The sequence below is a fragment of the Microcebus murinus genome, chromosome 20, assembly GCF_040939455.1.
Source record: "Microcebus murinus isolate Inina chromosome 20, M.murinus_Inina_mat1.0, whole genome shotgun sequence".
Lineage (NCBI taxonomy): Eukaryota > Metazoa > Chordata > Mammalia > Primates > Cheirogaleidae > Microcebus > Microcebus murinus.
Genome location: NC_134123.1, coordinates 22,657,497 through 22,683,123, shown reverse-complemented (window position 1 = coordinate 22,683,123; position 25,627 = coordinate 22,657,497). Strand labels below are relative to the sequence as shown.

Sequence of the window (25,627 nt, the reverse complement as noted above, 5' to 3'; positions counted from 1 at the left end):
TCCCATATCATGCTATGCCTAGTTGTATATGCAGAAAGGAGGTGATGGTCCAAGAAAAGATCAATATACATAATCCACGCTATAGAGTGAAGTTTTATACAGTTTCCTTGCTCTGAAATATGAGTGCACAACTGACCTTGTAGAACAGATGTACCATAAATTCAGTTCCTGATGCAAAGCTACCTTTGTCAATATTCATTTTTCCAAGTTTTTGCAAAAAGTAATTATTGCAGTTGAAACTAGAAACCTTTGAATGTTAGGTTACAAAATAGCTAACAAAGCAATTTATAATGCATTTATAAGTTTGGCAAAATTGTGTTGTTATTGTTGTTGTTTTAATGCACACAAAAACTCAAGTCCTTTCAGATAATCGAAAGCTGAATTTTCCAAGCAGGCAGCTGTAGCTCATTAGATCTTCCATGGACCGTGAAAGCCACTTGCCAATAGTGTCGAAAGACTATTACTCATTTCAATCTCACCAAAGAGGACAGACCTTTGTTTGACAAAACATTAGTGAAAAACACTGAGTTCGAGGCTGTCACTAGAACAGCTCAGCACACATGGATAGAAACTTAATAGAGAAACTAACAGCAAGTGAAGATGGCAGATTGATGTTCTAGCTTTTTACTTTCAGAGACCACAGCTTCCACCTAGATTCAAGAAGAGAGAGAGACAAAAACAAATACCTAGGAATAACAATGCACTTGCAGCATGCATGATAATTGCACCATCTGACCTGACAGAACTGTCAGCATGAATGGCAAATTCTCCGCATATAATTGAATTTTGTGATCCCAGAAGCTCAAAACAGAAACTTAAGGGACCAATCAAATCAATGTCACTCACTGTCCAAGCAAAGTAGTTAATCAGAAAAATCAGGATCATGCTAAGAAAATAGTCTAAGCCCTTACTCGGCAATTATAAAGGCAACTAAGAAAACTATAGATATTTAAAATTCAATAGAATTAAATTGAGTTGTAGTATGCAGTATGCCAAAGATGGAAATAATATAATTACCTGGGTAATTTGCACAAATATTGAGTAGTGTTGCTCCTAAGACAGTTTTTCAATCTAGATAACTACATAATACTCCACTAAAATTTAGCTAGATAGTCTGGTGTTCAGCTTATATATAAGCACTAAAAGGGATTCCAGAGTGTCAGTTATATTCTGTTTCTGGATGAAGGTGCTACTACATAGGTATCTTCCAGTTATAAAAATTCATCAAACTGTACACTTACAATATGTGAATCTCTGTGATCAAAGAGCTTTGTGATCAAGGGAAGATCATGTCCTCTAGTCAACTATCCCATGAATTTAGTCTCTGAGAAAAGCTACTGTATCAAATTCTCATTTGATCAAGATCTTTCCCAGCTTCACACTTACTTGTTTTTTAGCTTTCTAAGTTAAACTGTTTAAGGATAGACTCAAGTTAGAAATATTAGAGCAATGGAACATGTTTCATTGTATTTGGTTCTATTATCTAACAAATATAGTGTATAACATTAGCAAGTATTTCTGGTCTAATGACTTATAGCCCTGATAATTATAATGATTTGTTCCTGAAAAAAATCTACCAAACCACAACTCATGCAAATTAGTTACTCTTTAATAGTCACAAACTAGTTTGTAAAAAGTACAGATTAGCTGGTGCAGTGGCTCATGCGCATAATCCCAGCACTTTGGGAGGCCAAGGAGAGAGGATCACTTGAGGCTAGAAGTTCTAGACCAGCCTGGGCAACAAGTAAGACCTCGTTTCTACAAAAAATTTTAAAAATTAGCCAGGCATGGCAGTGCACACCTGTAGTTCCAGCTACTTTGGAGGCTACGATGGGAGAATTGCTTCAGCCCAAACCGGGTGACAGAGAGAGACACTGTTTTAAAAAAAAATAGAAATAAAATTACAAATAATTGAGTATGGTATCTTAATAATAGGGAGCACTCCATATATTTGATACTGATGACAATGGCAGATCAAGAGATATATATATAGTAAGACACTTGCCAAAAGTATATCAAAAAGATCATGATAGAAAAAAGAATGAGACCCAGATGTGAATCCAATTTTGCAACACACTGTTAAAAAACACATCTATATTCAAAATCACTGTTAGAGTCTAAGAGACAAAAGTTTTAAAACTATAGTTAATTACTCAAAATTCTATAATAGCTTATTAATTCTAAAGGTACATTCATTATGTTAAGTCAAACTTCTCAGCATCAGTTTAGTCTACTATGCCCAGAATTAGGAACCATACAGAAATCCTTCCTTTTTATAGGCTATGTATTATACTATGTGGGATTAATGAGGCAAGAGATGAAAAAAATACGTTTTTAATATCAAATATTCACATGTACAAAATTATATAATACACGCCACAAGAATCTCAGAATTATGATAGTATATGAGGCTGAGACAAACAGTAAGTGTTCACATTTATTAAAAAATTTTCAGTTACTCCTTATGTTTGTTCTAGGAGCCTAAATTATCCAAAAAGGCAAACTCCAACTCCAACTGAATATACGAAAGGCACAGTTATCGTGTTGGTCAGTATTTGTTTCTATTAATAATAAATCAACAATGTTAAATCTAATTCCATGAAAGGAGCATTCTTCATCCAAAATGAAAATTTACATAACCCACTATAGCTTAAAATTAATATAATATCAAAACCATGAGAAATAAAAATGGTTAAATTTGGTCATAACCTTTTACTAAAATAAATTTTTAAATGTCTAATATTAATGGCTGTGTAGTACTCACTTTTTCCAAAAGTTATACCTTTTAAATGTATTTTTAGCAGGTGGGCAGCATAGAGTAATCAGCCCAATTCTTCTCTAACATTAACCAGGGTTTCAATGGAATACTCCACAGAGATATAAGTTAGTACCCTAATAAATAACCGAAAGTTGAATTAGCTGCTATTAGTTGAATCATTTGAAACTGACATTTCTATAGGTCAAAACAGTCAAATCTTGGCAATTTCATGTGGCTTAGCCAACAAATAGTTTTTAGACAGTTCTAACACTATGATAGAAAAAAGCAAATACAAAAAAAAATAGGTTTACATGATGTGAAAATACATGTAAACAATGCTTCTAAAGGAAACAACTAAATTCTAAGGTATAAAGAGAAATAAAAATAGTGGGCTCTGTAAGAAGGGGAAAAAATCAGGTAGTTCAACAGGTTCCTGAAATCCTGGTTGTGATCGATAAATTGACTTCTGTTTCACCTTTTATGAAGAGGCTGCACTTAGCAAATCACTGTGTAAGCTGCCTCAATAACAGCATTCCTGCTATCAAGTTTACCTGCAATGATTCCAACAAAGAAATTAATTTCTTAGATGACAAGAAAAGGTTATCTGAAATGGGGAAAACACAGGAGACTAAGCTTTCTGCTAATAAAACAGACAAATATCAGTCTAGGCACAGAATTCACAGCAGTTTTACTTTCTGCAAGAGCTGAATTCCCTGTAGTCCAACCACTATCAATACTTTACTCACATACAGATGCATATACTTATACATACATGTATACATGTATATATACATACATACTTGCCCTGGTTTACCCAGGACTTTCCTAGTTTTAGTACTGAAAGTTCCATGATCCAGAAACCCAAGCCTGAGAAAAGTAGGATAGTCAGTCATCATAATATACAGCTACCAATCCACGCATCTGTATATGTGTGCACACACACAGGCATACATGCACACTCTCACCCATCCAAATCCCAAATTGTAGATAATACTTTTCTAAAACTCATAATGAATTTATTAACTCTTCAGAAAATAAGTGGGTATTACAAAATTGCCCAATAGCTATTACTTGTTTTATATCAATAAAATATATAACTGGCAGTGATCAAATCTGACAATTTACAAACTGTCATTTGTCAGAAGTCATCAGACCCACTATTTTCTAAAAAGTCTCATTTACATCATATTTATATCAATTAGTGTTATCATAGGTAACCTCTTACAATTAATCTGTTCCATAAATATGAGGAAAATCTCTAAAATATTCTGTAGACTTGAATCTCAGCTTCCTCACTTTCCACAATGTAACCGTGGTAGAAACTGCTTAACCTCATGAGTTGTCTATTTCCTATACTGCAGTTCCCAATCTCCGCAGCCTATTAGGGACCAGGCTGCACAGCTCTCCTGCCTCTGCACCCTCACCCCTCCGTCCGACGAAAAATTGTCTTCCATGAAACCAGTCCCTGGTGCCAAAACAGTTGGGGACCACCATCCTAGTACATAAAATGGGGATAATAATAGTACCTGTCTCAGAGTGTTTCCATGAGTATTAAATGATAGATTGTATATAAAAGGCTTAGTATAATACAGTTGTATAAAAGTAATTCTGAATAAAGGTTACTTATTATTATTGCTAATACTATTGCTGTACAGTTAAGAACTTACAAGCACTTAGAAGGTGGCAGTTTCCTATTCCTATCTTTTTTGGTGGAAATATTTTCTTTATAAAATAGTTTGTTTCCTTTTATAATATTTAAATATCCAGGATTATTCTGACTGTAAAAGCTATGAGACTCTTAAGTAATTTAAAAGATGGAGTGTCTCTGTAATAAGATTAATTATTTCTTTATCTGGAATTTCTTCCCATTATTGAATTTCAACATCAGGCGTAACAGTGCAAGTAAAGAAGAAAAATCAGATTTCCTTGACCCCTAATGTTAATAAAAAATAGTATTTAATGGGCTGAAATAAAGGTGATTAAATTTCACCCATGCTAAAAAAGAACAGGTTTGTAAACATTATATCAAAATAGAGTCAAATTAGATTTTAGAGTTTACAGAAACTTTTAAAAATCATCCAAATGAGTCCAAAATCATTTTATAAATAAGACCCTTTAGAGGTGATTTGGCCAGAATCAGAAAGAGTAAAAGAATCCAGGTCTGCTGACATCTAATCCAATTATCTTTTCAATATGCTTCTCTCTAAATCATTAGTGAATATTATGAGACAAATTCTCATTCCAAAATTTCTAATGAAAACCATGTTTGAATACACAAAAATAATTAAGAGACAGATGTGTGAAGAGGAGGATGAAGGAAAAATAACAGGGTAACATAGTAGAAAATACATTTTGAAGTTAGACATTGTGTTTCAAATGCTGGCTCTGCCACTCCTTCACTGTATGTTAATAGGCAAAATATGGACTCTGTCTAAGGGTCATTTGTAAAATGAGGGTAATGTTTACCTAGAATAATTAAATAATGTGTAAAATAAGTTATTTTATATATATACAGAAGTTGAGAGTCAGACTAGCTATGTTTGAATCCCAACTCCACAACTAACTCATTGTTTGACCAAGTTATATAATTTCTCTGAGCGTTGGAAGTACTTTAGCACACAACATGGCACATAACAACTGCAACAAGCTTTAGTGTTAGCAATATACATAAATCACCTGACACTTAGTGGGTACTGAATAATAAAAACACAACCATCACTACCACTACTATCAAAAACACTTGCTTTACAAGTAAAAGTAGAGCAGATTGACAAAGCCAACATGCTATATAAAAATCAATGCTATCTATTCTAAAATTATGCTCGTATCCTGAAATGTGTGAAAAGTTCATTAGATTGGGATTAAAATTAAACTCACAAAGTACACAACTTAAAATCCATCCACTAAATAATCAATCTGTAGTGACACATTTAAGAAAACTGTGGTGTAAGTCAGAAGTTAGGTAACAGCAGAAGGCTTACAAAGTATGAAATAAAGCTAAAACTAAAGAAATAATAGATAAGAAAATCTGTAAAAGACAGAAGAAACTTCAGCTTTGGAAGACTATGTTTATTATGACATGGTTTGCATAAACTCCTAATCAAAAATATAATAACAGAAAAAGAAACAGTAGAAAACCACATCCTACATATCATCACTTAAGACAACCAATTCCCAGGTGATTAGAAAAAAAATCTATCTCTGAATAGGGCGGAATGGCATGATTCCTAAATCCAAAGGGAAATTAAACCATAAAGTTTAAACAAAACAGCATGAAAAAAATCAATAACTCACAAAATAAAAAGGAATAATTTAGTTTTCAGCTTTCTCTTTTAAAAAATTCTATTTTTAGATCACATACAGTGGTTTAAAGATGCTACCATGTCTTTCAACTCCATTTGGTAAGGCAATACCTATTTGGCTCTGCCACTTGTAAAGGTAAATAAGAGGTTTTGCATTTAAGTTACAACGTGGAATACTTCAGAGTAACCTCATGCCAAAATGGCACATTTCTGAGGGATGCAAAGGTATTCAATAAAAAGCTTTTAAAGGCATATTTTTAAACTTGCAGCAGGAAAGCTTTTCTGTGTCAAGACAGTAATTCTTTTAACAGCATTGATCAAAATGTCATTCTTTTATGAGTGTACAATACCTTTTAATGGCATACAACAAGCCATTAGGGTTATACACCTCTGTATAGCAGACAGCTTACTGGAAAAAAGGGAACACTGGCCAAGATACAGTCAGTAGGTTTTATGCTTCTAATAAGGAACCTTTTTCCCCCTAGCTGATTCATTCTAAAGTCCACAATTGAAATTATCCAAAGATTAAGTGTAAACTCTCTTTACTTCCGTAATTTAGAAGTGTTTTTAAAGAGGCCTAAACTGCAAGGTCTAAACTGTTATCTTTGTAGATACCATAGAATGGCCTTGAAAACATCCTCTCACCCAGGGCCAATAAGATATTATTCATGAAGATTAGAAAAGAAGGATGATTTATTTTGCTATTTTCTGAAGAAAGAAGAAAGTGAATTTAAAACATGTTATAAGATGATAACTTTTCATATTTACTTAGCCAAATATTAAATGAACATTAAAGTTATGTATTACTCTAACATAAAACATCTTTCTTTGTCACCTAATATTGATTAGGTAACCTTTCATAAAAGGAAACTATTTTAAAATCATCTTGAAACAAGTACTTGTCTTTGAGATATTCATGCATTAAGACAGATAAATTCTAAATTTAGAAAACTTAATCACATGAATATACAAACTCATAAAAAAAGCTATCAATTTATCAAATTTATAAACATTCAGGAAATGAAGAACTAAGGAGTAGAACAAAAATACAATAGAGACGTCTGCTTTTCATCTTACACCTTTACTTATTTTTCACTATTAAAAGAAATATGACTTAAATATAAGTAAATTCTTAGAATTATAAAAATATCCCAGATGACTTTGGCCTAAATATCCACCTTCTGAAAACTATTTAAGGGTTTCATGGAGTCTAAAGAATGTAACAAATAATAATTACAACGCTATAACAAAAGTAAAATCTTACAGACAATACTAGATAAGTTTCAAACGTTTTCTCTAAAAGCAAAGTTTTAAAACTAGTTTATAAAGTAGAAGAATCTGTCTCTTTTTAAAAGTAGGGGTGTGTGTATGTGTGTATGTATGTGTCTGTGTGTGTGTTTGCATGTGTCTGTGTGTGTGTTTGCATGCATGCGCGTGTGTGTATATGGTAAGAAAATGGTAAGTGGAAAGGAAAGGTTCTATGAATGGCTCTCCAAATTTTATGATCAAACAGAAAGTTCTGTTTCAGGCAAGGTAGAGGACCAAGAGTATTTGCACCAATTCCATCGCTGAAAACAACTAAAAATGCAAGGTAAAATATAAAAACATCTTAAAAGCATCCAAGAGTTTATAAGAATAGCAGGAAATTACCAATCCAAAATCTAAGTTAAAGTGGGAACTCAGAGATGGTAAGTGGAGTGCTGAATCTGTTTTTGTCCTTTTTGTAGAGGATATTTGGTCAGTAATTTTGATGGAATCTTTCAACTTACAGATCTTGTTTGGGATAAAGACTAGAAAGCAAAGACAAACATCACCTAAGAGTCTAATAGGAGACTCTCCTCATATGAAGCTCTAATGTCAATTTATCCCCTCAATATAAAGTTATTCCCAAAATGGAGTTTGGGAACTGCCTCGAAAATGTATCAGAAGAATGAAATTCAACTATGTATCAGCTCAATCCCTAACTGTCTTTACTTAACTGCCAGAAGCAAAAATAAACTGTCTTTGCAAAAAGTTAGCATCATCCAGATCCTCAAAATATCACATCCAATGTCGACATTCAATTGACAATTACTAGGCATACCAGGAGACAAAACTATAATAAGGGGGAAAAATAAAAGAAACTGAATTACAGAATCTAAAGTTATCAGATCCAGACCTTATCTTTCATTAATATGTTCAAGAAAATAGAAGATAACTAGTTTCCCATACAATAATGGCAACCACCTAAACCCAAAAACTCTATATAACCTTCACCAAACTGTAAAAATAAAAATGAGTGGTAAACAAACAAATAAATAACAACAAAAAAACCCCAAACCTCCATAATCCACACCTATAGCACAACTAAGAGACAAAGAATAGTACAAACTTCAAATACCTGTAAGTAGAGAATTGGGCACTAAAATCCAGCAGCCATCTCTGCAGCCCATGCCAGAGAAAAAGAAATGGAGACTATGTAGAAAAGAGGAGAGGGCAGCAGTGTTTAGAGGGGACAAAATGCAGATAAAATTAGCACCAGAAAGTGAGAAAAATTCTAAAATTAGGTCTGAGATCTATTAGATCAGAGCACTGGTTACTGTGGAATCAAAAGGAAGCGACTTGTAATCACAAGAAATAGAAGTGACAGCCTTGGGAAAATACTACTTCTGAGAGAGAAGACTATGACTTACAAGTGGTATTCCTTAGATGCTTGGTGGTAAAGAGAACAAAGAAAATAAGAGACAAAAAATACCAAATGGTCCTATAGAAATAAAAAACAATCAAAACACCAAACCCTGTCCTTCCCCCCAAAAAAGCATCAACAATTTTAAACACCTAGACTTCATTACAGTAATAGAATTAGGTGCTTTTGAACAAAGAAACCTTGCAAATCTTCTCACCACTTTCTTTATAAACTATTATTGCTGGTTAGGGAAAACAAAATATTTAAAACTGATCAGAAAAAGGGGCAAACGCTATAAAAAGTTATAATAAAAGAATAAAGAAAACAAAATGAACGTTTTTTGGAATAGCCCACTCCAACAACAAAAATGTACCCATAAGGAAGCGGAGAAAATCATAAAAATATCCCAACCTGAACCTCAGTTTTATATTGTTAAACAAGTATTTATAATATTTTTTTAAAAACCAAACCTCTCAAATCAGTGAACATCTCAATTCAAAAATGGCAAAACTTGGGAAGATGTAAAATGAGAGGTAACTGGTCTCATACAAAAAAATTAAGAAAAAAGACAAAAATTATTTTAGGATAAATTATAAATTATCCAAAAGAGAACAGAATTGACTGAAAATATAATAAGAATCATCGGATGAAGGCATGAAAACAGCCAATACAATTAAACTAAATGAAGAAGGAAAGTAATAAAGATCAGAGTGAAAGAGTTAAGATATCTAAAGGGGAAAGAGGATCCAACATACAAAAAATTGTATAGCCTGAATAAGAAAATAAAACAATGGAGTAAAATGAATAGTTAAAGCTACAATACAGGCTGGGCATGGCAGCTCAGGCCTGTAATCCTATCACTATTGGAGGCTGATGCGGGTGGATCATTTGAGCTGAGGAGTTTGAGACCAGCCTGAGCAAGAGCGAGACCCTGTCTCTACCTAAAATAGAAATAAATTACTTGGACAGTTAAAAATATACAGAACAAAATTAGAAGGGAATGGTGGCACATGCCTGTAGTCCCAGCTACTCAGCAGGCTGAGGAAGAAGGATTGCTTTGAGCCCAGGAGTTTGAGGTTGCTGTGAGGTTGAGGTTTCTAGGCTGACGCCTTGGCACTCTAGCCCGGGCAACAAAGTGAGACTCTGTGTCAAAAAAAAAAAAAAAAAAGCTACAATACAAAAAGAATCAGAAATAAAATAAGACATAAATCTACATATTAAAAAGGCCTACTAAGAACCTGGGAAAATTGACAGAAACATTTAATTCTGTGATGTACTGTAATACACAATTAGGCTTTACATTTTTTCTCAAAAAAATATTGAGAGAGAAAAAGAGATAAAAAAATCTTCTGAGATTACTTATACAGAAAGTAAAATCAAACCAGCATAAGACTTCTTGCCAACAATGTACAAAAGTAGACAACGGGTAGGTAGGAATTAAAGTATGTCATTTAAACTGACAAACCATATGGTGGAGGCCTACGTAAGCAAAAGGAGGATGAAGGAAATTAAAAGCATTATAAATAATAATATAAAGGTAACTGTTAGAACAAAAATACAAAGTTCCCGAAGTAACAAAGAAAATACAAAAAGGAGTGGGGCAAGGAGCACACTGCATAATGGAAAAAAAAAACAGAGAAAATATAATATACCCAATAAATATACATATAAAATAATGCGACAGAGTAAAGACAACATAAGCGTATCAATGAATGTAAATTGATTTAATTTACATATTTTTTAAAAAACATACTTTCAAATTGACTCAACACAAAACTCAACTCTATGCTGTATTACAGAAACATAGTTAAAATAGTGAGTCACAAAGGAAAAATACAAGGGATTAAAAAAAGGCATTCGGGGTAAATGAAAACAATAAGAAAGCAGGTTATGTAATCCTGATGTTAGCCATGATAGAATTGAGACTAAAACACATGAACACATTATGATCTAAAGATCACAATTATGAATATATACCCACCAAATAACACAGCAACTACTTTTATAAATGAGATCAAGGAGAAATACAGATGCCAGAAAGAAAGAAACCAAACAGAAGACATCAACACACCACACTCAGTATAAAACAAATGTACAGAAAATGTAAAAAAGCATATAAGACTTGAACAAAACAAGCTATATCAATACCTGTATCTTGAAACTCTCATAACAGAAAAATAATCTCCTTTTCAAGTATGCATACACATTCATGGCTGCTTTAACCCTGACAGGCAAAAATTTGAAATAATCTCAGTGTCTGCAAACAAGAGAATACATAAATTAATTGTGGTACTGAAAGTACAAAAGGACATGGAAGACATGAGCAAAACAAAGTATATTAATATCTGTATCTTTAAAGTCCTGTAACAGAAAAATAATCTCATTTTCAAGTACAGATGAACATTCATAGCTGCTTTAACTTTTTTTTTTTTTTTTTTTTAAGACAAGGTCTCACTCTGTTGCTCAGACTAGAGTGCAGTTGCGTCATCATAGCTCACTACAACCTAAAACTCCTGGGCTCAAGTGATCCTCCTGCCTCAGCCTCTCAAGTAGCTGGGACTACAGGTACACACCACCATGCTCGGCTAATTTTTCTGTTTTTCACAGGGACAGGGTGTTGCTATGTTGCTCAGGCAGGTCTCAAACTCCTGGTCTTAAGCAATCTGCCCTCCTCAGCCTCCCAAAGTGGTAGGATTACAGGTGTGAGCCACCAAGCCCAGCCTAGCTACTTAAACTTTGATAACCAAAAATTGGAAACAATCTTAGTGTCTGTGAACAAGAGAATACATAAATAAATTGTGGTACATTCTGTGAAAGTTGCAGGTACCAAAATGGCTTATTTTACTTATGTCATACTAATGAAATGGAGTCAAGAGGTCAGGTAGAAGGGGCCCTCACACATGAATGACTATAACAGGACTTATCATAAGAAATTCCTGCACATATGTTTGTAACAGGACTTATTATAGGAAATTCCTCGAGCCAGACAGCTGACTGCCTAGCCATGACTATCTCTACCAATAAACTTATGCCAGCTTCTATAATAAGCCCACGTAAACAATGGTCTTTGTTTAAAAATAACCTGCATGGACTTCTTTTTTGTCTTTAAAAGTTTCTCCTTTGCCCCAAGCCCCTTGGATGCACCTATGTTCCACTACAGCACACATATCCTGGATTGCAGTCTTCTCTGTCACTCATTTTCGGACAACAGCTTGAAAAGTGGAATATTGCACAGCAATGAAAAAGAGTACAAGATAGCTACAAATGCATAAATGATATCACATTATTTCAAGTAAAAGAGAGTAGACACAAAGCAGGACATACTTTTAAATGAAGTTCAAAATCAAGCAAAACTGATGTTGATAATGAGAAATGTAGTTACCTCTGGGAAGACATGGAGTGGTAGTGATTGGGAATGAACACAGGGACTTCTATGGGATGCTGGAAATGTTCTGTATCTTATTGTGGATGTATCCGCAGAAAACTATTTATAAAAAAAGTTTCTAAACTGTACATCTTAGTTTAATAAAATTAGTGCACTTTCTTGCACATCAAACAACCAAAACAACAACAAAGACAGTCATGAATAGATACTTCACCAAAAACAGAAATGAATATGGTCAGAAAACATAAGTAAATACGTTCAACCTCATTAGACATAAAAGAAATACCAATTAAACCACTACTACATCCCCCAAAAGATTGGCTAAAATTAAAAAGACTGATACACTATCGGTAGAAATGCAAATTAGCACAACCATTTTGGAAAACTGTTATGTTATCTACTAAGCTAAATATGCATTTCTCTCAAAAATTTGCTTGGCTTCTCATCTATTTTATTTCAGTCAGATCTTTAGTCCAACAACTATATCCACAGTTCTTTTCTAGATATTCTTAATTTTGCTATATCTTTTTTTCCCTCAACCTTTTGCTTCTCTCTCTCTTCTTTATTATAGATATCTTGGGTCTATGAAAGATCAGAGGCAAGCACTCTTTTCCATAAGATATTCTGTCCAATTGAAAGAAATTTAATAGATACTGTACATGTAGATGAAATTCACTCTAAGACACCTTGATCAATTTTGAGGTTTTATCAGTGGGTGTGAAGGTCACCCTCTTGATCTGATTCTTGCTAAAAGACTGAGTTTTAATTGGCCTTTGTCACTCAAAATCTTTATCAATTTTATCTTTTTGAAGTTAGGATTAAGCAGCAATTGTGCCTCCTAACACCACAGTCCCCTTTAATTTCCTTTCATTCCTCTTTTCAAAAATGACAGTTCTTTTCTGAACTATTCTTTCTTGTAATGTCTTCTAAATGCTTCCACCAATAACCAACACAAACAGTACCAACACAAAACATTTGTTTTCCTATCACTTGTCACAGAACTACAAATTTACTAAGTACATGATTCATAACAAATATAGATGGTTTTAAGAAAAAAACTAGGTCTTTGTGTATAACATTTTATCCTTTGGAAAAGCTCATTAGTTTATATTTTATTAAGTCCCACTTATTAATGTAGTTACTAATATAACAAAAATAACATCAGATGGAGAAAACTGTTTAAATATCAACTCCTCACTCATTATCCAAATTCAGATCACAAGAAAAGTGAGAAGATCGTATAAGCCTAGTAGATTTAACTACAACTGTGAAACATATATTGGATATCACAATATATCCTCAGACAAAAATAAACTGGCATTCTAATTTTTAAATCTCAAATATAAGGCAACCAGATACAGTAGAGCAAAATAGATAATAATGTTAATGATTAGCTACATTGTACTTTTGTGTAAAATTCAAAGATGATAAAAGGCATAGAGATTTAAAAACTCTCTCCCCAATATTTTCAGTGCAGGCATTTATTATAAAAAATGCCTGTAACATCGAATGAAACACCACAAAACCAACTGCATTTACACCTTCCATTTGCTCTGCATGTATAATTAAACTCAATAAAACGAAAGTATAATAAAACCTCTCCACAATGTTAGCAGGTCACCCTCAAAAAGCTTTACTTACACATGGCTTGTCTAGCTAGGTCAACCTACCATTCACAAATTAATCTTCCTCTCTTTTCTCCCCACAATACTCCATGCACAGCATCAAATAGAGAGAAAAATAAAGTCTCATAATAAACAATCAAAAATCCCTGTGGCACATTCAAGAAATTCAAATGAAAAGCTGACACTAGTCTTAAATATTACATTGTTTATAAAACATGCAGAGGAAATAAACAAACATAACTATTTTATAGTATCAAGAGACATTCCAGACAGCCAAAGTTTTAGGTGTAAGAGCATATTAGATTAACTACTATTTAAATAATAATTCCCCATTTAAATTTAAAACATTATAGGTTATATGGTAATGAGATGTAACCACTCACCAGCAAAACCAAAATAATTTTTTCAGAAGAAGATTAACCAAAAAGAAATTAACCAAAAGCTTACAAAAATCTAGAAAATGATTAATAAAAAAACCCCACCTACATCTCAGTAATAATAGTGAGTTTTATGGCATTTTAGTTTGTCCTGTGTCCATCTGCCCATCCCAAGCTCCCCAAGAGTCTTAAAAAATAATAGCCACAATCAAGTCTGAATATCCAAGAAATTGGAACTCTTTCAAAGGCCCATTCCCAAAATTAATTATTAGAGCAAGATGCCCAAATAGAAGCCTCCAGGCATCCCTCTGCATGAACACCAAATTCAACAACTATCCACACAAGGAAGCACCTTCAGAAGAACCAAAAATCAGGTGAGCAATCACAGTACCTGGTTTTAATATTATATCAAGGAAAGGTACTAAAGAGAGCAAAAAAGACAGTCTTGCATCCCATAACCACCCCTCCCCTATCTCCTGGCACTGCCACACTACCATGCAGAGTGGAGAGAGAATCTACGTGCCTTGGGGGAGGGAGAGGAAAGTGACTGTGGGACTTTGCATTGGAACTCAGGGCCACCCTGTCACAGAGGAACACAGCACAGAGCAGAATTCTGTCAGTACTCACAGAGGGAGCGTTTAGACCAGCTCAGCCAGAGGGAATTCCAGGGGGAAGGAACTCCATCATCTGTTGATGAAAATCAGCCAGGGGCCAGGAATAAATTCTTAAGGCAGTCAGGCCACAAAGGCTGCAGTCCTTGGGGAATTCTTGTGGCCATGCTGGCTCAAAGCAGGTAGACTTGGGGTACACATGACTGAGCAAGACACCAGCGGTGGTGGCCAAGCCAATGCCTGTGTCAACCTCCCCAAATTCCAGGCAGTGCAGGTGAGAGAGAATATTCTTCCACTTGGGAAAAGGAAAGGGAAGAGCTCAGAGGACTTCGTTTTGCAACTCGGATACCAGCTCAGCCACAGTTAAATAAAGTACCAAGCAGACTCCTAAAGGCCCTGATTCCAGATCATAGTTCCTGGATGGCATTTCTAGACCCACCCTGGGCCAGAAGGAAACACTCTGCCATAAAGGAAATGACCTAATCCTGGTCAGATTCAACACCTAATGACTGAAGAGTCTTTGCACTTTGAATAAACATCAAAGGTAGTCAGGCAACAGTCACCACAGGCTTTGGGTGAGATGGGCAGATGCATAACTGCAATCTCTGCCTCAGTCATCACATGGCCTCCTTCCCTCAGTGTATGTCTGCTTTCTGTGTCTCTGTATCCAAATTTCCCTCTCCTCTCTCTTATAAAGACACTAGCCACCATATTAGGACCAATCCTAATCTACTATAACCTTATTTCAACTTAGATCATATCTGCAAAGACCTTATTTCAAACAAAAGTCACATTCACAAATACTGAGGGTTAAGACTTGAACTATCTTTTTAAGAGGGACACAATTCAACTCACAATAGAGAAAGTCTCTCAATTTAAGAAGCTGTACAAAGTTCTTATAATCCTTGTCGATGTTCTGCACATCTGGATTTCTGGAAATCTTTGGGCCTCCTTTGTCCCTCATATATTTCTGTGGATAATGCTTTTTAAATAATTCCAGCATCCTGAACTCAAAGTTCCTATAAAACCCTCTTTATAAAATCTTCTCTTCCCAAGAAACAAGCTTGATGATATAGTTAGAATAAATTACTGTCTTCCTTGAGGACAGGGATCAAATCTTCCTAATTCCTTGATAGTAAAATGGGGTCTGATATCAATAAATTTTTTTATGAACTAGAAACCATTCAAGTACCCTCTTGTTTCAGCTGTATAATCTGTTTCTCAGGGGACCTCCTGACTAGGTGATTACCTTTAAACTGAGCTCCTAGGCCATGTAAGAAAGAGCTCCTCATGGTTTTTCCTCACACTCCACATCCTTATTGTTTCCTCCCTCTGAGACTATTTGATATCGTTCAAAAATCTCCTAGAAGGCATTGATTTGACTTCTGAGAGTAGTACCACTTTGCAAAATATGCATTAGTGAAATTGCTTCCAGGTCATCATACTTACATTTTTCCTTGGTGTAGTATTCCCAAAGGAAACCACAACTTCTTTAAAAGAAGTCATAATGATTATGACTTCATATATGCAAATAATTCCTTCCCCTCAACATCCTTTTCTCAGTTGGTTCTTGTCTGTCCTCAGTTCTACACTTGACATTGCTACTCTTTTGTAAGTGAAAAAATTTTACTTTATTCCTCCCATTGTCTACTACCATTTTGCATCTAGCACATATTATGAAATTATTTTAAATATTCTGAAAACAAAAATAAAACTAACTTCTGCATATTTATCATGCAGTTTAAGAAATAAAACATTACCAATATAGTTGAAGTGTTCCATGAACTCTTCCTTAGTAACATTGCCCCCTCCTACCTCCCCCACAGGCACATAGCACAAGTTTTCTCCAGAACTAATTACTACCTGGTAGCTAATGTTTATGATGCCCATGCTTTTTTTTTTTTAATACTTTTACAAAATTATATAATATTCTCTATATTTTTAAACTTTAAATACATATTATATCTGTTACAGATTCCAATGCAACATTTCTTTCTTCACACTGATTATGAGAGTCATCATATTGATATATATATTGCTCTGCTTCATTATTTTAATAGTTTCACTTCATTTTAAGACTATACAACCATTTTTACCATTCTTCGACTGATGGACACTTAGTTTCCATGTTTTTGTCAATTAGTGAATCACAACTAGCAGTATTTTCCCCTTTTAAAAACAGCTTTATTGAGATATAATTCATATACCATAGAAGTCACCCTTTTAATGTGTACATTAAATATTCATAAAACTGTGCAACTATTACAACTATCTAATTCTAGAACAGTTTCATCATCCCAAAAAGAAACCCAATACTCATTAACAGTCATTCCCCATTCTCCCCTGTCCCAGATCCCAGCAATCACTAATCTACTTTCTTTCTTTATGGATTTGCCTATTCCAGACATTTTATATAAACAGAATCATATTAATACAATTTGTGGCTTTTTGTGACTGGTTTCTTTCACTCAGCACAATGTTTTCAAGGTTCATACATGTTCCAGCATGTACATTAATTTGATTATGGTGATGGTTTCATGGGTGTATGTATATGTCAAAACTTAACAAGTATACGTGCTTTAAATATATGCGATTTGTTGCCATCAATTGTACCTCAATAAAGCTGTAAAATAAATTAGGCAAAACATTTTAAGAGATGCTTCACCAAAGATGTACAGATAGTAAAGAAATGCCTTCAGACACTGTATATCATTGGTCATCAAAGAAATGCACCTTAAAATTAAAACAAGACATCAGCGCACACCTACTAGAATAGTTAAAATTTAAACTACTAACATCAAGTGCTAATGTAACTATAGAATAACTGGAACTGTTGTATGCTGCTGATGGGAATGCAAAATGGAACGGCCACTTTGGGAAAAGGTTTGGCAATATTTTCATGAAATGCAACATACATTTACCATATGACCTATCAATTTCACTTCTACGTAGTCACCTAGCAAAAATAATAGCCTACGACCACACAAAGACCTGTAGACAAATGTTTATAGAAGCTTTGCTCCTAACAGCCAAAACCTGGAAATAACCCACATGTCCATTAACACGTGAATGGATAGACGAATTATGGTACACTAACATAATGGAGTACTACCCACACATAGAAAGGGATACATTGTTGATACATGCAAAAACATGGAGGAATCTTAAAAGCATTATACCATGAAGCCAGACACAAACAGCTGGATACTACATGATTCTATTAACATGGTATCCTCAAAACACAAAACAATAGAGGCAGACAGCAGATCAGTGGCTGCTAGGGGTTGGTGGTGAGGATAGAGAATTGATAACAGGGCATGAGAGAACTTTATAGACGTAAAGAAAAAATCTATATTTTGATTGTGGTGGTAGTTTGCAACTCTTTACATTTGTCAAAGCTCATAGAACTATTCCTAAAAATAATTTACCATATGTAAATTATGCCTTTAAAAACGTAACTTAAAAAAAAAAAAAAAAAGCAGCAGCCCGGAAAAAAAAGACACATTATATACAGGAGAATGACTCCAAATATCTCAACTAAAAACATGAGCCAGAAAATAGAATATTAAAGTGCTTAAAAAATTAGCCAAGCCAGAATTATATATCCGGCTACAGAATAAGTTTTTCCAAAAGGAAAGTTAAATAAAAACATTTTCAAACAAACAGTGATAGAATCCTTCACCAACAGCCTGCACTAGAAGCAATGTTAAAAAAAGGAAGTTCTTCAGACCGAAGTAAAATGATGAAAACACAGATCTACATGAAGAAATAAAGAGTTCTAGAAATGGTAAAGATGAAGGCAAGTAGAACTTACTGTTATTTTCTTAATTTCATTAAAAGGGAAATACCAACCTTAGATTAATGTATTCTATGAAACATTTAACGAAGAAATAATACCAATATAACACAGATCATTTAAAGACATCAGACACCATTACCCTAATTCTAAAACCAGACAATCACAATAAAGCCAAACCAAAGACCAATTTCCGTAATGAATTCTCTAAATCAGTGGTCCCCAACCTTTTTGGCACCTGGGACTGGTTTCATGGAAGACAATTTTTTCAAGGACTTGGGGTGAGGGGAGGCAGAGCTCAGATGGTGATGCCAGAGACAGGGCCATAGACAATAAGTAAACAAATAGATATGGCTGTGCTCCAATAGATAGAACTTTACTTATAAATATAGGTGGTAGGCCAGATTTTACCCATGTGCCATTGTTTCCAAATGGTAACAGAACAATGAAAGAAAAATGTAGTTAAAGCCATTCCTCACATCATACGCAAAAATAAATACCAGGTGAACTAATGTTCTAATGTAAAAAATAATACTTGAGATGGTTAGGAAGAGGACATAGGAGATTATATTCAGGTACGTGATGGTAGAATTTCACAATAAACATTATTTTAATATAAAACGTACAAAAAATTAAGGAACACCAATTATTTTCATTCATCATGTGGATCAAGAATTTTCCCACTTTTTATGTTAGTCAAAAAGACTTGTACACGCTTTTGGTTTGAATGCAAAGGAATATAGCAACTATAGAGCATGGTATGGAGGATCCTCAAAAAACTACAAATAGAACTACTATATATGTTCCAGCAATTCCACTACTAGGCATATATTCAAAGAAAAGGAAATCAGTATATCGAACAGATATCTGCACCCTCGTGTTTACTGCACCACTATTCACAATAGCTAAGATATGGAATCAACCTAAGTGTCCAATGAGAGATGAATGGATAAAGGAAATGTAGCATATATATGCAACAGAATACTATTCAGCCATAAAGACAATGAAAACCTGTCATTCATGGCAACATGTACGGAAATGGAGGACATTATGTTAAGTGAAACAAGGCAGAAATAGAAAGTTAAATATCTTAAACACCACATATTCTCACTCATATGTAGAACAGAGGATATTAGAGGCTGAGAAAGGTGGGGAGATAGGGACAGATTTGTTAAGGGATACAAAATCACAGCTAGATAGGAGGAATAAGTTCTAGTGTTCTACAGTATTGTAAAATGACTACAGTTAACAATAATATATTATATAGTTTCAAATAGCTAGAAGGAGGATATTGAATTTTCCCAACACAAAGAAATGATAAATGTCCAAGAGGATGGATATATTAATTACCCTGATCATTATACATTATATGTATCCAAACATCACTGTGTATCCCACAAATATGTACAATTATTATATATCAATTTTAAAAAAGAGACTCTGGATAGGCTATCTTGTCAATTTATTTTTTTCCTGCTCTTGTGCCCAAATACTACCGTTATCTCTGAATGGTCTCCCTGTAACTGTCAGTTACAGTTGCTGTAACTGCAGTGCTCATTTAAAAATGTCAGGCTTCTCAATCCCCACCTCCCTCAAAACAAGTCTTAAAACAACTCAGAAGCTAAATTAAGGCCATTTTCTAAAAGTAAAACTTGGTTTTGCTGCTTAAGCATTTCTACTTTTCAAAAAATAGAAACAAACTTCTAGAAAAGGACTGGAGTCCTATGGATCTCCATAATTCAAAGTGGAGTCTAAAACTCCCTGAAATTGATATAAAATTTTATGTATCCTATTCTGGAGAACAGCTCCAAGGTTTTTCTCTTGCTCTTAAAGGGAATTATGACCTCTCTCCCCTACAAAGGTAAGAACTTCTGTTCTAGAGGCTAAAAATATAGCAGCTCATGTTGAATTACCAAATTGGAAAGGAAATAGAGGATTTTCACAATGATACGGCATGAGGGAAAGCTGTCTATTTATACTGTAAAACTCCTGAAATGGTCCTAAATCTCAATGGAAATTAAATACACTGGAGTGAGGAAAGTCCTAACACAATACAGGAAAACTAAAGGAAGAGTTTTCGATCAGAGGTTGCCTTTGTGTTTTGGATCAATCCTCAGAGTTTGATTGTTCTCCAACAGACCTATTGGCTTTTATCGTTTCAAAGTCTGAACAGTATTCATAACCCCAATACGAAACTTACGTATCAACAGGGTCAGACCAAAAACAAAATAATTATGTTTTAGATTTGAATCCATCAGTAACTTACATTTTTGTAGCGCTTCATAAGGCGCTTCCACATGACAGTCAGTAGATTCCCTACTGGGAAGAGGACAGCAGCATCCTTTCTTACTGAAGAACGTTTTGGACTGAACTTGTAAGGTGGGAGACGCTCGCTAGGTTTCACGAAAACCACTTTTCCACACTGCTAGGTGCAAGTAAAAAATTTCTCACAGTGTTGGTGACGAAGAGGATATAATTATGAAAGACGTCAGTGAGGAGTAAACTATACTTAGGGGAGGTGAAAGCACGTCGGGGCTGGGGTGTAGTTTCTGCGGAGAGAAGGAAGCTGAGAGACACTGGGAAGGAAAAGGGAAGGCGACATTAGAGGAACCTTCCTTCACGCGCTACAGAATGGGGTCTGGCGTGGCTTCTGTGAGAGGCCAGCAACACAACGTGAGGAAAAAACCAAGAGGCTAACGTGAGAGTAGGCGAACAGCCAGAGGTCCTGCCTCAGGGGACTGGAGCAGCCCGGCCGAAGTCCCCATCTGGAAGTGGCCTGTTTTAACTCAGCGCCCCTCCAGCTCTGGCCGCCCTTTTTACGTCACTCTCCCCTCGCGCTCGCTCACCCCTGACTGAGATCGCCGGCTCCAGCAAGACGCTCAGCTCTATTCCGCAACTCGCGCACTTTAAGCGCCACGAATTCAAAAGTGAGTTCTAGAGCCCAGCGGCCTCGAACGTTCTCCCAGAGTGAAGGACAGACGGACCAATCGAAGCCCGAATGGCCCAGACGGCTAAGGGAAGGGGGTGGGACGATGCCGCGTTGCCAAGACAGCGGCTTCCGGGCGGGCGAAGCCAGGTAGGAGGGTTGAGTTGATTTCCGGTCGGAAGGCGAGACTCCACTAGAAAAGCCGCCCTGATAGGGGGTTGTGGAGGTTTCTTGCTGTGACCGTTTCTTCTAGAGTAATCGCGGAACTGATTGTGCTAGGGTCACGCCACTGGCTCCGTTTCCTTTATCCTTCTCGCTCACCAAAAGGTTTACCTGTCCAGTTACAAAGCGCACCTTGTTTTCCTAAGGTAAGCGTGTGGTAATACTTCCCCCTCGAAATACGGGGTGGGTAACGGAAAGTCTCTGAGTCAACTTTGTCACACAACATACTTAACAAAAAAGTTGAAAATTTGGGTCTTGAAAAGATCAATAACTCTTCACCGTGTGCTTTTTGTTTTGTTTTACTGCACTTTACACATTTGGAAGCCTTTTAAACATTGGGCGCAATTTGAGTTACAATTAAATTGGAAGTTCTGTTTTTTTGTGTTTTTTTTTCTGACCCAGAAATTCTATCTGATGCAGGTAGTAGACAAAGACCTGAAATTTTTTGTTTTCTGTAACAGTCCCAAAGGTTCTTTGACTTCTTAATTGTCGGTGAATCTGAAGGCATGTGGTAAGATGCACAGGTGATTTGAGTCCAGTCCCTTTCAAGAATCAAACTCATTCAGCTGAGTGTACTTTATTTAGGAACATCATTTTAAATCTAAAAATTTAAACCAAATGCTAAACTGGCTCCTTTCGTACAACGTGTACTCATTTGATGATAGTCTGACATTAGACTATTTCATTTAACAAAGTAAACATTGTTGAAATGATAGAGGAGAAAGGTCTCTACAGACAGTTCTTTAAAAACTTACAGCTTTAAAAGAATATCTTTTAACAAATTACGTAAGTCATAGTTCTTGTCACCAAAATCTAAAAGAAAACTTAAGCAAAACTTAGATGCTTATCAAGAACATTTTCTTCCTCTATAGCTAAGGCAGAGAAGTATTTATGAAAGCTTAAATCTCTGTATATTTAGGTTCTTGCCAACTCTTTTCTTAAAATTCCACCTTCCGAACTCCCTACTAATGAGCACTTTTCTAGCAGCTTGGATGAAACATTCTGAATAATTTCTCAGCCTGAAGGTTAGAAATTTCATTAAATAAAAAATTAAATACATTAGAATACTTAGTTATGAAACATTAATGAACTGAGTAATACATTCTTAAGAAGAGAAGGCACTTAAGAAAACACAGGCCACCTGCATTGTAGAGCCATATAATGTGATGAGATTTGATAAATGGGCAAGAGATCAAAAAATGCACAGGGTGTCAAAAGAGAATGTTTCATGAGCTGCTTACTGCCTACATAGACCATTTGAAAGTCAAACTAACTCACAGAAGCCCAAGAAGCCTTAAGATGAACGAGAGCATCCTTTGAGTATCAGTGTTGTCCTGAACAAATTCAGTTGAACTGTTATTTATCTGACAAAAAAAAGGCCTAAATTTTATAAGGATGCAAGTTATTAATTAAAAAATATATGGTGATCTTAGAGTTTAGAAAGTGGAGGAAGGAGACTTGAATCTAAGTCAGATGTAGTTGGAAGGAAAAAAATTTTTCTTCTCATAGTAGACATATATTTGCCTTTATACACTGGTTATTCTCTTCCCCCTCTACTTGTTTGAATCCTTCTTATCCTTCAAGACTCAGCTCAAAATCGGAATCTTTTGTGACCTATCCAATAGTCAACTCTCTCCCTCCTGAGTGCCTATACAACTATACTCTTCATTTGGCATTTTTGTTTTATACCTTATGTTTCTGATTTATGTTTACGAATATAGCTTACATATAACTTCTTAGAGATTCTAAGCTACTTAGAATTGTGTTCACCACTGTACCTGGCACAGTAAATTAAACATGGTAATGGTAAACAGGTTTTGATATAAAAATGTCCAAGTTAAGATGAATGTTAAATATAGTTGATAGCTATATTAGTTTGCTAGAGCTGCCATAATAAACTACCACAGGCTGGGTTGCTTAAATAACCAAAATTTTTTTCTTAAAATTTTGTAGGCTAGAAGTCTAAGATCAAGGTGTCAGCAGGATTGGTTCTTTTTCTCAGGCCTCTTTCCTTAGATTGTACATGGCTGTTCTATCTCTGTGTTTTCATGTGGTCTTTTCTCCATGTGTGTACACATCTGTGTACAAATTTCCTCATCTTTTAAGGAATACCAACCCTACCAGATTGGGGCCCACCTTAAGACCTCCTTATAACTTAATCGACTCTTTAAAGAACTTATCTCCAAATATGGCTAGTTCTGTGGTAATAAGTGATAGGATTCAACATATTAATTTGAGAGGGACATAAGCCCATAACAGTAGGCAACACTGAAAAAGCATAAATGATTGGGAGCAGTTATCTGTCACCTTTAATAACTCCCATCTTTAGACCTGTAAATGACATAAATGACCAACACTAGACTGGAACATGGAAACACTAGGAGATTCTCGTATTTTAGTATGTATTAAGAGCAGGAGGTTTTATGAACATAGGCAAATAACTACCGTGCAACACACTGATTAATGCTATATTAGAGGTACCAAGTGACACGAAAAGATTAATTCTAACTGCATGAATACCCTCCAACTGCATCAAATACCTTCAGTAGCATACCTAGCTGAGGTGATAGGGAACCTCTATCTTAAAAAGATTTCTCCCGCTTAATAATTCTGATGATCAGTTCTATTTAGAATCTCCTGCCCTAAAGCACCTAGTATATAGTACACTGTCAACAAATTCCTGTCACATTAAATGAACAGAGCTGTGATTTAGTAAGATTAATAAGACCCCAGGGTATAGGATGAATTAGTGGGAAATATCCTAGAGGAAGGAAAATTCTATTACAGATGTCCAGCTAAGATGAAGCAGCCCTAAACTAGGGTAAAAGCAATAGGCAAGAAATAGATGAGAAACACAGAAAAGGCAGAATGAATAGAATTACATGAAACTTGATATAATGTAGTGGTTCTTTAAATGTAGCGTCTTACATGGGGTGTTTACTTCAAAAGCAGATTGCTGAGCTCCCTCCTTGAAAACCTATCCGGTTAGTCCAGGGTGAAGCAAATGAATCTGCATTTTTAACAACTCCTCATGATTTTGATTTAGATTATTTCAACTCAAGACCTCAATTTAAGCACACACTGATCTGTTGACCATGGTGAGTGGGGAAGAGGAAAGATTAGAAAATAATTCTTAAGATTAAGTCTTGAGTGGCAGGTAAGATGATAAGCCATTAATGGACACTGAGAATTTTGGTTAGAGGGAAATGAAGTGCATACATGAACCTATTTAGCAAGTAAGAAATGTTAAGAGCATTGGAAAGAGGTAGGGGGAAAGAAAAAATAGGAAAACTTTTGTGTAATAACGATCTCTAAGAGATCAAGGAAAATGCAGAAAGTTAGAAAATTGAGAGGATATTTTAAGGGATCTTGAAAAGGAGGAGGCAGCACAACAAGCAAGGTGAGAAGAAAATCCAGCAGAAACCAAAAAACAAGGTCTCAAGCAAAGAGTATTTAAATCATCTAATGTGAATGAGAACTATAAGGGTTGTGGGGTGAGTATAGGTAGGCTTTTGGGATTTATATGTATCTGGTACTCTCGAATAGAAGAAGTTCTGTATAATTTGGGGGTTGCTATGAATTGGAAAATAAATTGATGGCAAGAAAATCAAACCCAGGTGTGATTAAACATAAATTACAAAGTGGAGAAAGAAGTGAGATTATCATTTTATTAGGTAACCCATTAAGTTGCTTCTAATCCATGAGGGATTTCCATTTTTTATAACAGAAAATAAGAACAAGACCAAATAAACAGTGATAGATAAAAAGACAATTAAAAGTAAGCATATATCTAGATTTTTCTGAGATCTTTCCTGGATAGTAAAGGAAATGAATTAATAAGCTGGATTAAAAGTTCCCTTCTCAAGAAGTAAAAGAAAACAAAAAAATAAAACTAATTGATGAAATGGAATTTTTAATAAAGATTTAAAGATGAAAAATATTAAAATATTTGCAGGGAGA

The 25,627-nt window shown here is 35.0% G+C and overlaps 2 long non-coding RNA genes across 2 annotated transcripts in view; one reads left to right on the top strand and one right to left on the bottom strand.

The window, feature by feature from the left end:
- The window catches only part of LOC105859038 (uncharacterized), a 219,957-nt gene extending 198,480 nt beyond the window's left edge, over nucleotides 1-21,477 (bottom strand). Inside the window, exon 1 of the long non-coding RNA XR_012913694.1 lies at nucleotides 21,366-21,477. This is a non-coding gene — a long non-coding RNA (uncharacterized LOC105859038). The remainder of the gene's footprint in view (nucleotides 1-21,365) is intronic.
- Nucleotides 21,478-21,612: 135 nt separating this feature from the next.
- LOC105858938 (uncharacterized) overlaps nucleotides 21,613-25,627 on the top strand; it is a 111,428-nt gene continuing 107,413 nt past the window's right edge. The window contains exon 1 of the long non-coding RNA XR_001148318.3: nucleotides 21,613-21,813. This is a non-coding gene — a long non-coding RNA (uncharacterized LOC105858938). The remainder of the gene's footprint in view (nucleotides 21,814-25,627) is intronic.